The following is a 15,900-nucleotide window of genomic DNA, read 5'->3' as shown; positions in this document are numbered from 1 at the left end:
TCGGAAGACGGGTCCGAACCCGAATCGAGCCACGAGTCCGTACTTGTTTCCGAAGGTCCCGATGAGGTAAACTTTAATTTGAATAGAAAATTCTTTAAAATTATTGCATGTCTAAATAGTAAATTAATTACATTATAAAAATAAAACAAATTACTCCTTGAGGAGAATCAAAATCTCAAGGAACAAATCAAAAATCCAAATCCTAACTTAAGACCCAACACTTGAGGAGGAAAATTTATCACTAAAATTAGAAGTTAATAAATTAAAAGATCTCTTAAAAAAATTTACAACAAGATCTAAGAATTTAGATCTAATTTTAAATAATCAAAAGGTAATCTACAACAAAACCGGACTTGGCTACAAGTCAAGTTTAAATAGAACATTTAAATCATTAATAACCCAACACAAACAATCAAGTAAACCTTGGGTTCCGAAAGCATGCTTAACCACGCAAGTAAGACTTAACCAATACTACATACCCAAAGAAAAAATATATTATGTAAAATCAAATAAATCAACTCAAAAACCAAAATACAAACCTAGACCAACAAATTCAAAATCTAAATATTTTAAACCCCACCAAGACTTAGAATATCATCAAGTCAATTATAGCTATAAAAAGAACAAACATAAACTAAGAACTAAAAATAAAAAATATAGGCCAATAATTCAGGGGGAGACTCCAGAATAGCTGGCACCTCCGAACTAACCTACCCGATAGGGTAATCCAAACTAACCTACCCGGTAGGGTAATTAAGACTAATTAGAAAGGGACCAAGTTTAACTTGACCTATGGTACTGGTGAAATTTTGGATGATAGTACGCTAGGGAAGCTTAGTCTATGCATGTCTAAGAAAATATGGCTTCGACCTGGTGCATTTGACTAAGTGAAACTAACCGAAGCTACCCTTTATGGATCATAACCAGTTAGACCAAGGTTTTGTATTAAGTTTAGTGGATAGGACTATTTGGAAAACCTCAAAGGCATGGTTACTCTAATGATGTCCAAGTGACTCATCATAACCCAGAAGTTTATCCGAAAAATACCTATTTGTTGAACCTAAAGCTAAACCTGAATCTAACACAAAGTTAAATCAAACCCTAAAACTGAACTAACTCATTTCATAAAATTATAGAAGTCTCTGATTGAAAATGTAGATCGGGTGAGATGACTAAGGTCTCATTAAATTAAAATTAAAATTAAAATTAAAATTATATTAAATTAAATTAAATAAAAATTAAATGAAAATTAAATTAAATTAAATTTTAAAAAAATAAAATAAAAAATTATTTTAAAAATTCTTTTAAAAACATTAAAAATTATTTTAAAAACTTTAAAAATTATTTCAAAAATTCTTTTAAAAACTTTAAAAATTATTTTAAAAACTTAAAAAAATCATTTTAAAAAATTCTCTTAAAAACTTTAAAAATTATTTTAAAAACTTTAAAAACGTTTTTTTTTAAATTCTTTTAAAAACATTAAAATATTAATTAAAAAAATTCTTTTAAAAACTTTAAAAATTATTTTAAAAACTTTAAAAATTCTTTCAAAAACAATAAAAATTCTTTTAAAAACTTTACAATTTTTTTAAAAAAATTCTTTTAAAAACTTCAAAAATTAATTAAAAATTATTTTAAAAGCTTTAAAAAATTATTTTAAAAAATTCTCTTAAAAATTTTAAAAATTATTTTAAAACGGTAAAAAATTATTTTTAGAAATTCTTTTAAAAAGTTTAAAAAATTATTTCAAAATTTTTAAAAATTAATATAAAAATTCTTTTAAAAACTTTAAAATTAATTTATTTTTTTTAAAAAACTTTAAAAAATTCTCTTAAAATTTCTAAAATTATTTTAAAAACTTTAAAAATATTTTTAAAAATTCTTTTATGAACTTTAAAAAATTATCTTAAAAACTATAAAAATTATTTTAAAAACTTTAAAAATTATTTTAAAAGTTCTTTTAAGAACTTTTAAAATTATTTTAAAAATTCTTTTAAAAACTTTAGAAATTTTTTTAAAATTTTTTAAAAAACTTTAAAAAATTATTTTTAAAAACTTTAAAAAATTATTTGAAAAACTTTAAAAAATTATTTTAAAAACTTTAAAAATTATTTTATAAATTCTTTTAAAAATTTAAAAAAAATCTTTTAAAAACTTCAAAAAATTATCTTAAAAACTTTAAAAATTATTTATAAATTCTTTTAAAAACTTTAAAAAATTATTTTGAAAAATTATTTTAAAAACTTTAAAAACTTTTTTTAAAAACTTTAAAATTTTTTAGAAAAATATTTTAAAAACCTTAAAAATTTATTTACAAAACTTTAAAAATTCTTTTAAAAACTTTAAAAAATTATTTTGAAAGCATTAAAAACTTATTGTAAAAAATTATTTTGGAAAATTTTAAAAATTATTTTAAAAAATTCTCTTAAAAACTTTAAAAATTATTTTAAAAACTTAAAAAAATTATTTTAAAGATTATCTTAAAAACTTTAAAAATTATTCTTTTAAAAACTTTAAAAATTATTTTAAAAAAAATTTACTTGAATAATCATATATAATAATAATAATAATAATAATAATAATAACTATTATTTTTATTATTATTATTTTACTATTATTCTTTCCTTTACAAAATTAGAATTAAAAATAGACTAACCCTCAATTCGTATCTATTATAGGAAACCAAGTGGATCTTGGACAGTGGTTGCTCCAAACATATAACTGAAGATCACACCAAATTCACTCAACTTACTTATAAAAGTTTAGGAACAGTTGCCTTTGGAAACAATGGCAAACTCAAGGTAATTGGTATAGGTAATATTGAGCTTAAAATTGACTTCATTATTACAAATATTTTACTTGTTGAAAATTTCAAGTATAATCTCCTAAGTATCAATCAATTGTGTGACACTAGGTATAAGGTTAGGTTTCTATCTTCAAAATGCCTAATCAAACACCTAGATAATCCCACGATAAGTCTAAAAGGGTTTAGAAAAGATAACATCTATGCTATTAACTTAACCACTTCTTCAATTAAATGTTATTTAACACAAAAAGAAGAAACTTGGTTATGACATAGAAGAATGTCACACACTAATTTCAGAAATATAAGTAAATTAAATGGATTAGTTAGAGGTTTATCAAAATTACCAAACTTAGACTCAACAATATGTAATTTTTGTCAACAAGATAAACAAACAAAGTCTACTCACAAACCAACTAATCAAACTCAAACCAATTCAACTCTAGAACTTCTACACCTAGACTTATTTGACTCTCATGGAGTCAAATCAATAAATGGTAGTCTATATTGCCTAGTAATAATAGACGACTATTCTAGGTTCACTTGGGTAAAATTCTTAAAAAATAAGGATGAAACTTTTGAGATATTTACAAACTTTTGCAAACAAGTTGAAAATGAAAAAGACCCCAAAATTAAAAGAATTAGGAGTGACAATGGGGGAGAATTTAAAAATTATAACTTTAATAAATTTTGTCTTGAAAATGGATATCATCGCGAATTCTTGTGTCCTAAAAATTCCCCAACAAAATGGAATAGTAGAAAGAAAAAATAGAACCTTACTTGAAGCTTCTAGAACTATGCTAAATGAATATAATTTACCCAAGTACTTTTGGGCAGAAGCTGTCAGTACAACTTGCTATGTGCAAAATAGAACAACACTAAACAAAACACACAATAAAACTTTTTTTGAAATTTATTATAATAAACAACCAAATATAAAATATTTTAAAGTATTTGGGTGTCCAACCTTCATCTTAAACATAAGAGAGCACTTAGGAAAATTCACCTCTAAAATAGAAGATGGAATTTTTGTAGGATACTCCCTAAACAGTAGGGGGTACAGAATATATAATAAGGTTACATTAAGAATTGAAGAAACTACTAATATAAAATTTGAGAAATCCAAATAACAAACCTAACCTCAACTAATTGAATTTATTCGAGAAAATAGTAATCAAGAAGGAACCAATGATCACGAAGAAGAAGAAGAAGAACCTTTAGAAAATCAACCATCTAGAACAATAAGAGTCAACCCAAATCATCCAATTGATCAAATAATTGGTGATCCAGATTTAAGGGTTCAGACTAGGTCATCTTTTAGGAACCTAAGTCAAATTTCTCTAATTTTAAAAATTGAACCTAAAATCATAGTTGAATCATTACTTGACCCAGACTGGGTCATAACTATGCAAGAAGAACTATCTCAATTTGAATGTAATGAAGTGTGGAACTTAGTACCACCACCCAAAAATAAGAAAATAATAGAAACCAAATGGGTATTTAGAAATAAATTAAGTGAAACTGGAGAAATTACGAGAAATAAAGCTAGGCTAGTCGCTAAGGGATTTTGTCAAGTTGAAGGACTTGGCTATGATGAAACTTATGCCCCAATAGCTAGACTAAAGTCCATTAGAATGTTACTCAGTTATGCAGCCCATAAAGGGTTCAGACTGTATAAAATGGACGTTAAATCTGCCTTTCTAAATGGGTTGATCAAAGAGGAAGTCTATGTAGGCCAACCACCTAGGTTTGAATGTCTAAAGCACCCAGACTATGCCTTTAAATTAAAGAAAGCCTTATACGGACTTAAGCAAGCACCCAGGGCTTGGTATGAAAGGTTAACCTTTTACCTAATATCCAAAGGGTTTAATCAAGGTCAAATCGACCCGACCCTATTCGTCAAACTAATAAAAGGGGATATATTTATAGCCCAAATCTATGTAGATAATATTATTTTTGGCTCAACTAATTCAGAATTCACAAACTTAATGGAACAAGAATTTGAAATGAGTTTAGTAGGAAAATTAACTTATATTTTAGGATTGCAAATCAAACAAACAAATGAGGGAAATTATATTTATCAACAAAAATATACCAAAGAATTACTTTAAAAATTCAGGATGGAAAATACTAAAGAAATAAAAACACCTATGGCAGTTAATACTATTCTAGACGACGACCCAAATGGAAAACCAATCGACTTAAAATACTATAGGAGTGTCATAGGTAACCTACTGTACTTAACTGCAAGTCGACCTTGTTGGAGGATCGGTGGCCGGCTTGAAGGGGGGTTGGATAGATGACACCTCCAAATCGTTAGCTTCCTACACTATTGTTAGCTTGCGCAGCGGAAATACAAATACTAAAGCAATGAATACGAAAGCTAAAGAAAGAAAAGAACTAGCAAACCAATACACGTTCGTTTAACGTGGTTCGGAGATGATGCTCCTACTCCACGGCTGTCCGTAAGGTGGACGATCCCGATCCTTCGGTGGATTAGCCCCCGGAAACTCCAGCTATCTCAAGTCGCTCCTTGTGGGTGGAGAAACCTCACCACAACACACCAAGACCTCTTGGATTCCACAAACACTTGAGCACTTGTAGACTACTAATTAGACCTTAACCAAGTCTAATTTCGTCAAGTTGGCCAGCCATCCCAAGCTCCTTCTTATAGAGCTTGGGGAAATCAGCCTTGCTGATTTGCCCGTTACCAGTCGACTGGTGCCAGCCCAACGGCACTCCAACGGCTATCTATCAGTCGACTGGTCCCATGACCAGTCAACTGATCCCAGCCATTTCGGGCACAGAATGCTTATGTGCTCACCACCAGTCGACTGGTCCCAGTACCAGTCGACTGGTACAACCCTAAACTTAGGGTTTCCCATCCCGAGTACATTTCACTTGCACTCGGACCCTCACGACTCACTTGACTCTTCTTCGCAGCTTTGACCTCTTGCCTTCAAGCCTACTTCCTTTGGCTCTCATCCCTCGGATGCATCCAAGCCCGCGGCTTGTCTCCAATGCCATCCTTCGCGTATGCCTCGAAGTCGCTTCCCTCGGCCCTTGTCCTTGCTGCCTTGTCCACGATCCCTCAGATGCATTCAAGCCCGCAGCTTGTCCTCAATGCCATCCTTCACCGGACCCGAAGCCGTCAACCTGAGTCACATGTGTCACCTGCAGTCCTGCACAACTTAAGTGCACATATCAAATAACGAGGGTAAACCTAACTTAAACCCTTTGCCCAAACACCAAAACACATGGTCCCGCGGACCATTGGGATTGCTCCAACAATCTCCCCCTTTTTGGTGTTTGGCAATACGTTTAAGTTAGGGAAAACATATAGCAAATAAACATGCTAAAAACAATGGACTTACGATGCCAAGTCTACACACTTGGCAACCGCCGAATGGACTTATGTTGCCAAGACTACACACTTGGCAACCGCCGAATGGACTTACATTGCCAAGGCTACACACTTGGCAACCGCCGAATGAATGCACCAAGCATTGGAACCTATCACAAGGCTCCCCCTACACCTAAGCTCCCCAATGAGCTAGGATTTTACCACAGGCTTTTTAAGAACCTATCCCAAGTCTCCCCCTACACCTAAACTCCCCAATGAGCTAGGATTTTACCACGGGCTTTTTAAGACCCTATCCCAAGGCTCCCCCTATGCAAAGGCACTTAAGGTTTTCCCAATTTAAACCTTACTTCTCCCCCTTTGCCTAACATCCAAAACGTTCTCCAACAATATCCCAATTGTTGAAAACTTATCATCTAACTGACCCTAAACTCATGTATTAATCCCCCTTGGATCCCATACATCTAACCGAGTTGACATGGTCACATACCAATGCTGAAAACAGTTTCAGACTGGTATCAGTCGACTGCCCCAAGTGCCAGTCGACTGGTATCTGCACCAGTCGACTGGTACCCTTTTTCTGAAAAAATCAACCTTTTCAGGCCAACTTCAGAAATGCACCAGTAATTCCCTAGACCTCCAAAAATTCCCAAATTTTGTGGAGAGATCTATTGTACCAGTGTCTACTTGGGAAAAATACATTACAAAATGTATCTATCACCAATCCCAAGATTGACACAAAATCCAAAACTAGCTAAATGGTTCAATTGAACCTTGACCTAAAGTCCTAGTTTTGCCTTCCTTTTGATGTATTTGCCCATACCAACCCACAATGCATCCCTAGCATTGGTTTATATGACATCTATACATCCAAAACCAATTATCATGCTATATGACCCCAAATGTCATATTTCTTGCATGAAACACAAACCATGTGTGCCAAATCCCTAGGTTTGAGACTCAAGTCCGTCTCTAAACCATTTGGCACACTCCATGGCCCCTCTAGACCCCCAAGTAGAACCCACCTGAGATCCATTTGCCATGGGTCCTAAATTGACCCTTAGAGCTCCCCCTAGAGCTCTTTGCCTTAGTCACCTCCCTAGGTGACTCATCCACAATGGCTAGGCCACATCGGTCCACCCCCGGTGACACTTGGCCTACAAACGTAACTTTCTTAACCTTGGACACTTTGTCCTTGGTTAATTTCTTCTTACCATTAAATGACTTTTCCTTGCTATAGTCATATGCAACCCTAGCATAAGACTTTCCCTTAGCTTTGGAGGACTCTCCCTTGCCATGATCATTTGCCACCCTAGCATATGAACTCTCATTGGCCTTGGAGGGACTAGATCGGTATCCCAAGCCCGATCTATCATTGTTGGGTCTTTGACTACCCAACACCATCCTTAATTCCTTAGATCCAATAGTGAATCTCTTAAGGAATTTCTCTAAACCATCAAGTTTTGCCTTCAAAGCTTGATTCTCCCTTTCTAGGTTCCTAAACCTAGCGTCAACATGTCCACCTTGGACATTCCTAGACCTACCCTTTCTAGGCATGTGTCTCCCCTTCTTTGGATTAATGTCTTGGGCCTCCTTAGGTCTACCATTCCTAGATTTTTCATGAATTGGCCTCCTAGGGTTTTGATCTACATTAACCCTATTCCTATCATGATATCTAAAATCAAAATTTTGCATGGGCATATAATGATTAACATTATTTTTCCTAGCATGCATGGAGGAGTTTAAATTTGAATTAACCTTCAAGTTAGGGTATACCTCCCTTACCCTTGAAGCTCCCCCTTGACTTGAGCTCCTCTTCTTCTCCCATTTCTTCAAATGCGCCAACTTCTTGATTTCTTTCTTCTTTGGGCATTTGGTGTGGTAATGACCCCGCTCACCACACGTGAAGCACACTATGTGCCATTTCTTCTCCTTCTTTTGGGCTTCTTTATTCCTACAACCCATGTTAGTATTCAAAATAACTTGATTGGGTTTAGGAGATACCTCTTTCTTACCCATAGGACATCTACTTTTGTAGTGTCCCCTTTCATTGCACCCGAAGCACACAATGTGAGCTTTTGATTTTGCTTCGGTGGAGGTGCTCACTAGGTTGACTTCTTCCAAGATTTCTTCTTCTTCTTCTTCACTTGTCTTGGATTCTTCTTCAACCATTGAGGATGTAGATGCTATATCTTCCTCATCCACACTTGTGGATGACCTTTCTTCATCCTTTTCCTCAAATGTGACCAAATTTACTTCCTCTTCTTCTTTTGATGTTGAATTGGTCTCCACATCCGATTGGTCCTTCTTCTCCTCTTGGACCACTTCATCACTTTCTTCGGATTTTTCTTGTTCTTCTTGTGTAGGCAAAAATTCCACCCATGGTAATTTCTTTACTTTGCTCCACAATTCATGGGCGTTCTCATATTTACCTACACCACTTATCACATTAGGAGGCAATAAATCAATTAAAATTGCTATTACCTTGAGTTTGCCTCCGATCGTGTGGTTTGCTCTTCCGTCCAACGTCGTGGTCGAAGTCTTTTTCCCTTCTTATCTCTTGGGACTTCGAATGGGTCCTTGATAATCATCATGATGTCCCAATCCATATTGAAGAAGACCTCCATCCTCATCATCCAATACGTGATGTCCCCAAGGCTTCCTCCTTCAAATTTTGGAGGGACAATCAACCCGGCCATCTTCTTATATGCATTGCTCTTCTCGGCGGTTAGTCCGGTGAAGTGCGTCCTCGCTTTGATACCAATTGTTGGAGGATCGGTGGTCAGCTTGAAGGGGGGTTGGATAGACGGCACCCCCAAATCGTTAGCTTCCTACACTATTGTTAGCTTGCGCAGCGGAAATACAAATACTAAAACAATGAATACGAAAGCTAAAGAAAGAAAAGAACTAGCAAACCAATACATGTTCGTTTAACGTGGTTCGGAGATAATGCTCCTACTCCACGGCTGTCCGTAAGGTGGACGATCCCGATCCTTCGGTGGATTAGCCCCCGGAAACTCCGGCTATCTCAAGTCGCTCCTTGTGGGTGGAGAAACCTCACCACAACACACCAAGACCTCTTGGATTCCACAAACACTTGAGCACTTGTAGACTACTAATTAGACCTTAACCAAGTCTAATTTCGTCAAGTTGGCCGGCCATCCCAAGCTCCTTCTTATAGAGCTTGGGGAAATCAGCCTTGCTGATTTGCCCATTACCAGTCGACTGGTCCATGCACCAGTCGACTGGTGCCAGCCCAACGACACTCCAACGGCTATCTATCAGTCGACTGGTCCCATGACCAGTCAACTGATCCCAACCATTTCGGGCACAGAATGCTTCTGTGCTCACCACCAGTCGACTGGTCCCAGTACTAGTCGACTGGTACAACCCTAAACTTAGGGTTTCCCATCCCGAGTACATTTCACTTGCACTCGGACCCTCACGACTCACTTGACTCTTCTTCGCAGCTTTGACCTCTTGCCTTCAAGCCTACTTCCTTTGGCTCTCGTCCCTCGGATGCATCCAAGCCCGCGGCTTGTCTCCAATGCCATCCTTCGCGTATGCCTCGAAGTCGCTTCCCTCGGCCCTTGTCCTTGCTGCCTTGTCCACGATCCCTCAGATGCATTCAAGCCCGCAGCTTGTCCTCAATGCCATCCTTCACCGGACCCGAAGCCGTCAACCTGAGTCACATGTGTCACCTGCAGTCCTGCACAACTCAAGTACACATATCAAATAACGAGGGTAAACCTAACTTAAACCCTTTGCCCAAACACCAAAACACATGGTCCCGCGGAACCTTGGGATTGCTCCAATAGACCTGACATTTTATTTGCAATGAGTATGTGTGCTAGATACCAAACCTGTGCTAAAGAATCTCATTTGACTCAAGTCAAGAGAATCTTTAGATACCTTAAGGGAACAACAAATGTAGGAGTTTGATATCCTAGAACTAATAACTTTGAATTAATAGGATATTCTGATTCAGACTATGCTGGATGCAAATTAGACCACAAGAGCACAAGTGGTGGATGCCAACTACTAGGCCCATCACTTGTTAGCTGGTTCAGTAGAAAGCAACATCATGTTACTTTGTCTACAACTGAGTCAGAATATATAGCCATAGGAGAATGTGTTGCTGAACTATTATGGATGATGCACACTCTAAAAGACTTTAACTTAAACCTTACAAATGTAAAAGTTTTAATTGACAATATTAGTTCAATTAATTTAACAAAAAATCCTATGCATCATTCCAGAACCAAACACATTGAAATTAGACACCACTTTATCAGGGATCATGTCACTAAAGGAGAGATTAAACTCAAGTATATTGAGTCCAAATCTAATTTAGCTGACATATTTACCAAACCCCTCCCTGAAAGTGAATTTAGCAATCTACGTAGAAAATTAGTGTTGGTGCAGGAAGCATCCGACGATCGAACCTTAGTTTTGATAATGGCAAAGGATTCAAAGTTAAGTTAGTGTGTGATCTAACATGTTTGAATGAGTGTTTCAGGAAAGTCCTAACTGCGGTTAGGCAGGTGAAAAACCCTAAAGGGTGGTAACCTTAAGTCCTAGGAGACGGTTACCCTAGGTGGAGGAAAAACCCTAAGGGGCGGTAACCTTAGGTCCTAGGGGGTGGTAACCCTAGGTGGAGAAAAACCCTAGGGGGCGGTAACCCTAGGTCCTAGGGGGTGGAAACCCTAGGCGAAAAGTCCAGTCGGTCTGGAGGACCGGACTGGCATCAGGTAAATCTCCTGAGTGGAGTAGGTGAGGACGCGCTCCCCGTAGAGGGAACAGTAGGCGTCGGGTCGACCTAGGGTTTCCGATTGGAAATCCGAAGTCAGACTCGAACAGTCCGAAGACTGTCAGCTCTTTTTCACTTATGAACTATCAGATTCTAACATTGTCTTGCAGGGTATGCAATTGCTCGGACTAACCTTGTTTTGCAGGAGAAGCGGCTCCTCAAAAAAGGAGGTCCGGGCGCCCGGGATGGATCCGGGCGCCCGGAACAGGTCTGGGCGCCCGGGACCAACTTTTATCCCCTGCGCGACTTCACCACGTGGAGCAACCTAGTTGGCTAGCCACGTCACACTCCAGGCGCCCGGAAAGGTCCCAGGCGCCCGGAACTTCATATAAAAGGAGGGTTGAGGTGCAGCTTCAAAAACAACCATCTTCTAAGCATTCTCCGTGCGACAAGCTGCTAACGTCTCGACTCAGAAGTGCTGCAACGACAATTCGTAGCTTCAGCTTTATTCTTTTTATTGTCAGTACAATATTCTTTTCTGCTTAAATTGTACTTAGCGTGTAATAGCTTTTACGAATTATAGTTGTTGCCCACCGGAAGCGATCAAGGATCACGGGCCTTCGAGTAGGAGTCGTCACAGGCTCCGAACGATGTAAATCCTTCATGTCCACTTTATTTACTTTTCCGCTGCGTTATTTCTGAACAAGCTTTTACGATTTCGAAAAATGAAATAGCCACGAGCGTTATTCACCCCCCCCTCTAGCGCTTTCGATCCATCAATTAGGAATGTGTTTAATAGACTAGGATACTAAAGTGTTTTTAAAGATAATATTTTCAAATTCAAGGATAAATTTTTTATATATACTTTTTAAAAAATCTTCCATTTATAGAAGTTTAAATCAGTTTTAGCCTTAGACTAGAATAAATCCTTAGAAAGCATGTTCCCCTAGGGCTAGTACTTGAGCATCTCACTAACACCCTAGGATTCCCTTGTTTGTGATTGCCGAACATAGAAAGGGGTGAGATGCATAGGCAAATTTCCTGGACTTAAGATGCTTATTTCAGTGCATTGACAAAAGTCTGGGTGTTAAATACCAAACAAACATTAATCAAGCTAAGTTATTGTAACGACCCAATTTTCCCTATTTCGAATTCCAAATGTCCATAAAAATATTTGGAAATGCTTTTAAAATATTCTAGAGATTTTTAGAAATTTTTAGAGTAATTTTACGTAATTTTTGGAGGTCGTTTAGTATGTTTACAAAAAGAAAGAAATTTTGACAAAAAGAGTTGAAGGCGAGGCTCGAACCCATGACCTCGGGTCGGACCCGACCTAACCGGACACAGCCAACCAACTGGGCTGCGCACGCTTTGTTAACTAAGTATGGGGAGAAGTAAATTTAAAGCATAGATAGTAATTAATAATAACCCGAATTATAAGTGAAAGTTTAGGTTTTCTTTTCCCCAAAACCTAACTTCCCTCTCCTCTCGTTCTCGCGTGCGGTAGCGTCGGCGTTGCTTGGGCGAAGACGAAGCCGAAATTAGGGTTGCGTTCCGGCGACTGGCGAGCGTTCTTCTTTAAGGGTTCTTCACAAACCAAGCTTCTCTCGACAAGGCAAACGCTCGGGCAAGAGAAGAGGCCGAGATTTGGAGCTACCCGAACCATAGAATCCCCTTCCTTCTCGGTTGTAAGTCCAAGAATCGTCGGTAAGTACTACTCACCTGTGGTAGGAGTTGCTCCGAATTTCAGATTTCCGTTTCCTTGCTCACGGGAATTTCTGTAACGACCACCCTTCTTACTACTACTACTCTCTAAGGATGACCGTTACTTAACTACTAACTCTACTTAACCGGTATGATTAAAAATCACATGGAAACCCTACCGAAAAATTTCGACAGAGTCTCCCCTGTACCGGTGACCATACTCAACAATACATGCAATATATACTCAGCCACAAGCGGCTGGAACACATATCAATCAACCACGCAGATAAATAAATATCAAACACACAAATGTCTACTTACTAAACTGAACTCATCCTACATGCAATCTAAACAGAATAATCTCAAATGACATGAACTTAAAATACAACTCAAATGTTTACAATAACTAAAATGCGGAAACTAAAATTAAAACTTCTTTCCTAGTCCCAAGGCTTCCATAGTCCTGGCATCACACATCCATCCGCACCTCCTTGTCGCCTTCCTTTCTATATCTTTTCCTTTCCTGTATCTGCAGTAAGAGGAAGTGTAGTCTATAAGCAAAATTTGCTTAGTAAGCGCTATCTAACTCACAAAATCTCGATATGCATGTATATAAATAAAAACATGCTAAAACTGAATGCTAACATGTAAAGCTACTCATGCTCATACATAGCAAAGGAATCATACTAACTGAAATACTAAACATATATAGCTAATCATGCTCATAAATAGCAAAGAACAGTAAACTAACTCATGCTCTTCTATTAGTAAAGAAACATACTGAGAGGCTAAACATGTAAGGCAAGTCTATACTATCATGCTTGCATAAAGAACTAAGCTTACTGAATTCTAAACACCTTCTGAATCTTATTTCACTTGTTTAAAGACTTATTCTTTAAATACTTTATACTTATGTAAAACTTGCTTTACTTGTTCAAAACTTATACTTATAATACTTCAAAATAATAATCAACTTCTTCTTGGGCCCAGGCGTTTTACTTTTATACGACCCGACCCATTTGGCGGCCCATTTGGCGACCCTATGGTCGTCGACCGTCGACCGTCGGCCGAGCCGTTACTACTAGGTTATCTAAACCTAGGGACGACTATGGGAGCCCAACCCAAGGACAGAGAGTCCAACACAGTGCCACTGATAAAAGTAAAATACTTGTTATCTTTTAATACTTTTATATAATGCCTCGGCATTTTCTTTAGCACCTTGTGTGCCAAAATCCCTAAAGTCTTGACTTTGGGATCTACTTAAGGCCTTGGCCTTCTTCTTTCTTTTCTTTATCTTTCTTATATTTTTCTTATAAAAGAATGCTTCTTACAAAACTGAAATGTTTAAACAAATTCTAACACTGCAATGCTTAGACAAAATCTGCATACAAGTTTAAACAGAAATCTGCATATCAAGCTTAACTAAAATCTGCATATTAAACTTATCTAAAATCTACATACTAAGCTTATCTAAAATCTGCATACTAAGCTTATCTAAGAATCTACATAACATGCTACTCGGAATTCTGCATTCTTAGCTAATAAATTTCTATGCTATAATCTCTAAAGCAAATCAAAATTCACAGAATCGGATTGTTCATTCCTATAAGTCCTTTATACATGACTCGTTATATCAAGGATTAACTCTACCATAATCTGTCCGAACCTTTAGAAAACTTTAGCTATTTAATGATACGGAAATATCAGGGATTGACTCTACCATAATCTGTCCGAACCTTTATTGCATCAAGAGAAAACAAATTCAATCAACATTTATGCTACTACCTTAGCCTTCCACAGAAATGGATCAAAACCATCAAAGAACACAACATCTTCATTCTTATGTCTAATTCTATTAAAATCTGCGTACAACAGCACTAGAGAAAATTCCAACAGTACATCATCAATCAAAAAACTTAGTCCCCATAAACCCAATCCAGGTTTCCAGAACCAATAACAAAAACATACATCTCCATCCCTAGGTCTTATTTCCATCAGCAATCAGTCCACTAAACAGCAGCAATAAGAAAAATGAAAAACTTCTCTAATCAAACCTTAATCTATGAATGATCTGCTCAGCAACCGTAACCCTCTGTGAAGACAATACACGCTAAGCTAGCACAAGCAACCCAACACAACAATTCCAATTGTCCAGCAATTAAAACTAACTCAGAAAACAACCTTGGATCCAAAACACAGGAAAAATCTAAACTAAGATGCTACCCAATGCCATTAAACTGCTACATATACTTATACCTGCCTTTTTTTTAAGAATCCAAATTGAGATACTTTGACAGAATTAAAACAAAGGAACACAAACCTAAATTCTACATGTTCCGAAAGCATGAAAGAGAGGCTAAATCCCTAACCATAATTTCTGTGCAACACAATCCGAAACAAAGAAAGAAACTAAAACTCGAAACTAATTCTCCTGTTCTTCATGCTTAAACTCAATCAATCCTTCTATTCTTTCTTTAGGGCTCACGGCAGCATACAAAGCCAAGGAGAAGTCAACAACAGAAATTAAAATCCCTAAAACAAGCTACAAAGATCAACACGGCAGCAAGCTCCAGAATTCATGAGCACTAAGATCCGAAACCTCAAATTCACAGCAACAAAGCAGAAAATCTCGGAACTACTCTTACCGCAGGTGAGTGAGCAACTTACCTGATTCTTGAATTCAAACCGAAGGAGAAAACCTCTAGGGTTCGCGGAGAAACTTCAAATTCCAACCCTTCCTCGTGCCCACGAGCTCTCTTCAACGAGGAGACCTCGAATCTGTGAAGAACCGACGGAGAGGAGTGCTCGCCGACCGCCGGAGTTGAGCCCTAAGCTTGGCTTCGTTTCCGCCCGAGAAGGAATCGCCGCCGCGCCGTCGCAGAAGGGAAGAGGAGAAAAGGAGAGAAAGGTTCGGGGAAAAAGAAAACTTAAGTTCTCTTTTCTTATCACTAGGGTTTCAATTTTAACATATATATATATCTCGCACCCTACCTTTTTGTGAAATACTCGCGGAAGAGTTGGTTGGTTGCGGTTTTGACCAAGTCCCAGGTCGCAGCTTCGATTCCTCAGCCACGCACTTTTCGTTTCGATTTATTTTCAATGTTCCTAACTATACCTTATATAAATTTGTTCTCACATCTAGTTAACAAATCGAGCATAGCTCGGTTGGTCGGGCCGAGTTCTGCTTGGGCCGAGGAGCTCGGTTCGAAACCCAGCTTCTTCAACTTATTTTCCTTGCTATTATTCTCCATTACCATTTTCTACATCATATAAATCTTATCT

The sequence above is a fragment of the Zingiber officinale genome, chromosome 1A, assembly GCF_018446385.1.
Source record: "Zingiber officinale cultivar Zhangliang chromosome 1A, Zo_v1.1, whole genome shotgun sequence".
Classification (NCBI taxonomy): domain Eukaryota; kingdom Viridiplantae; phylum Streptophyta; class Magnoliopsida; order Zingiberales; family Zingiberaceae; genus Zingiber; species Zingiber officinale.
Note: the sequence above shows the minus strand (reverse complement) of the source record.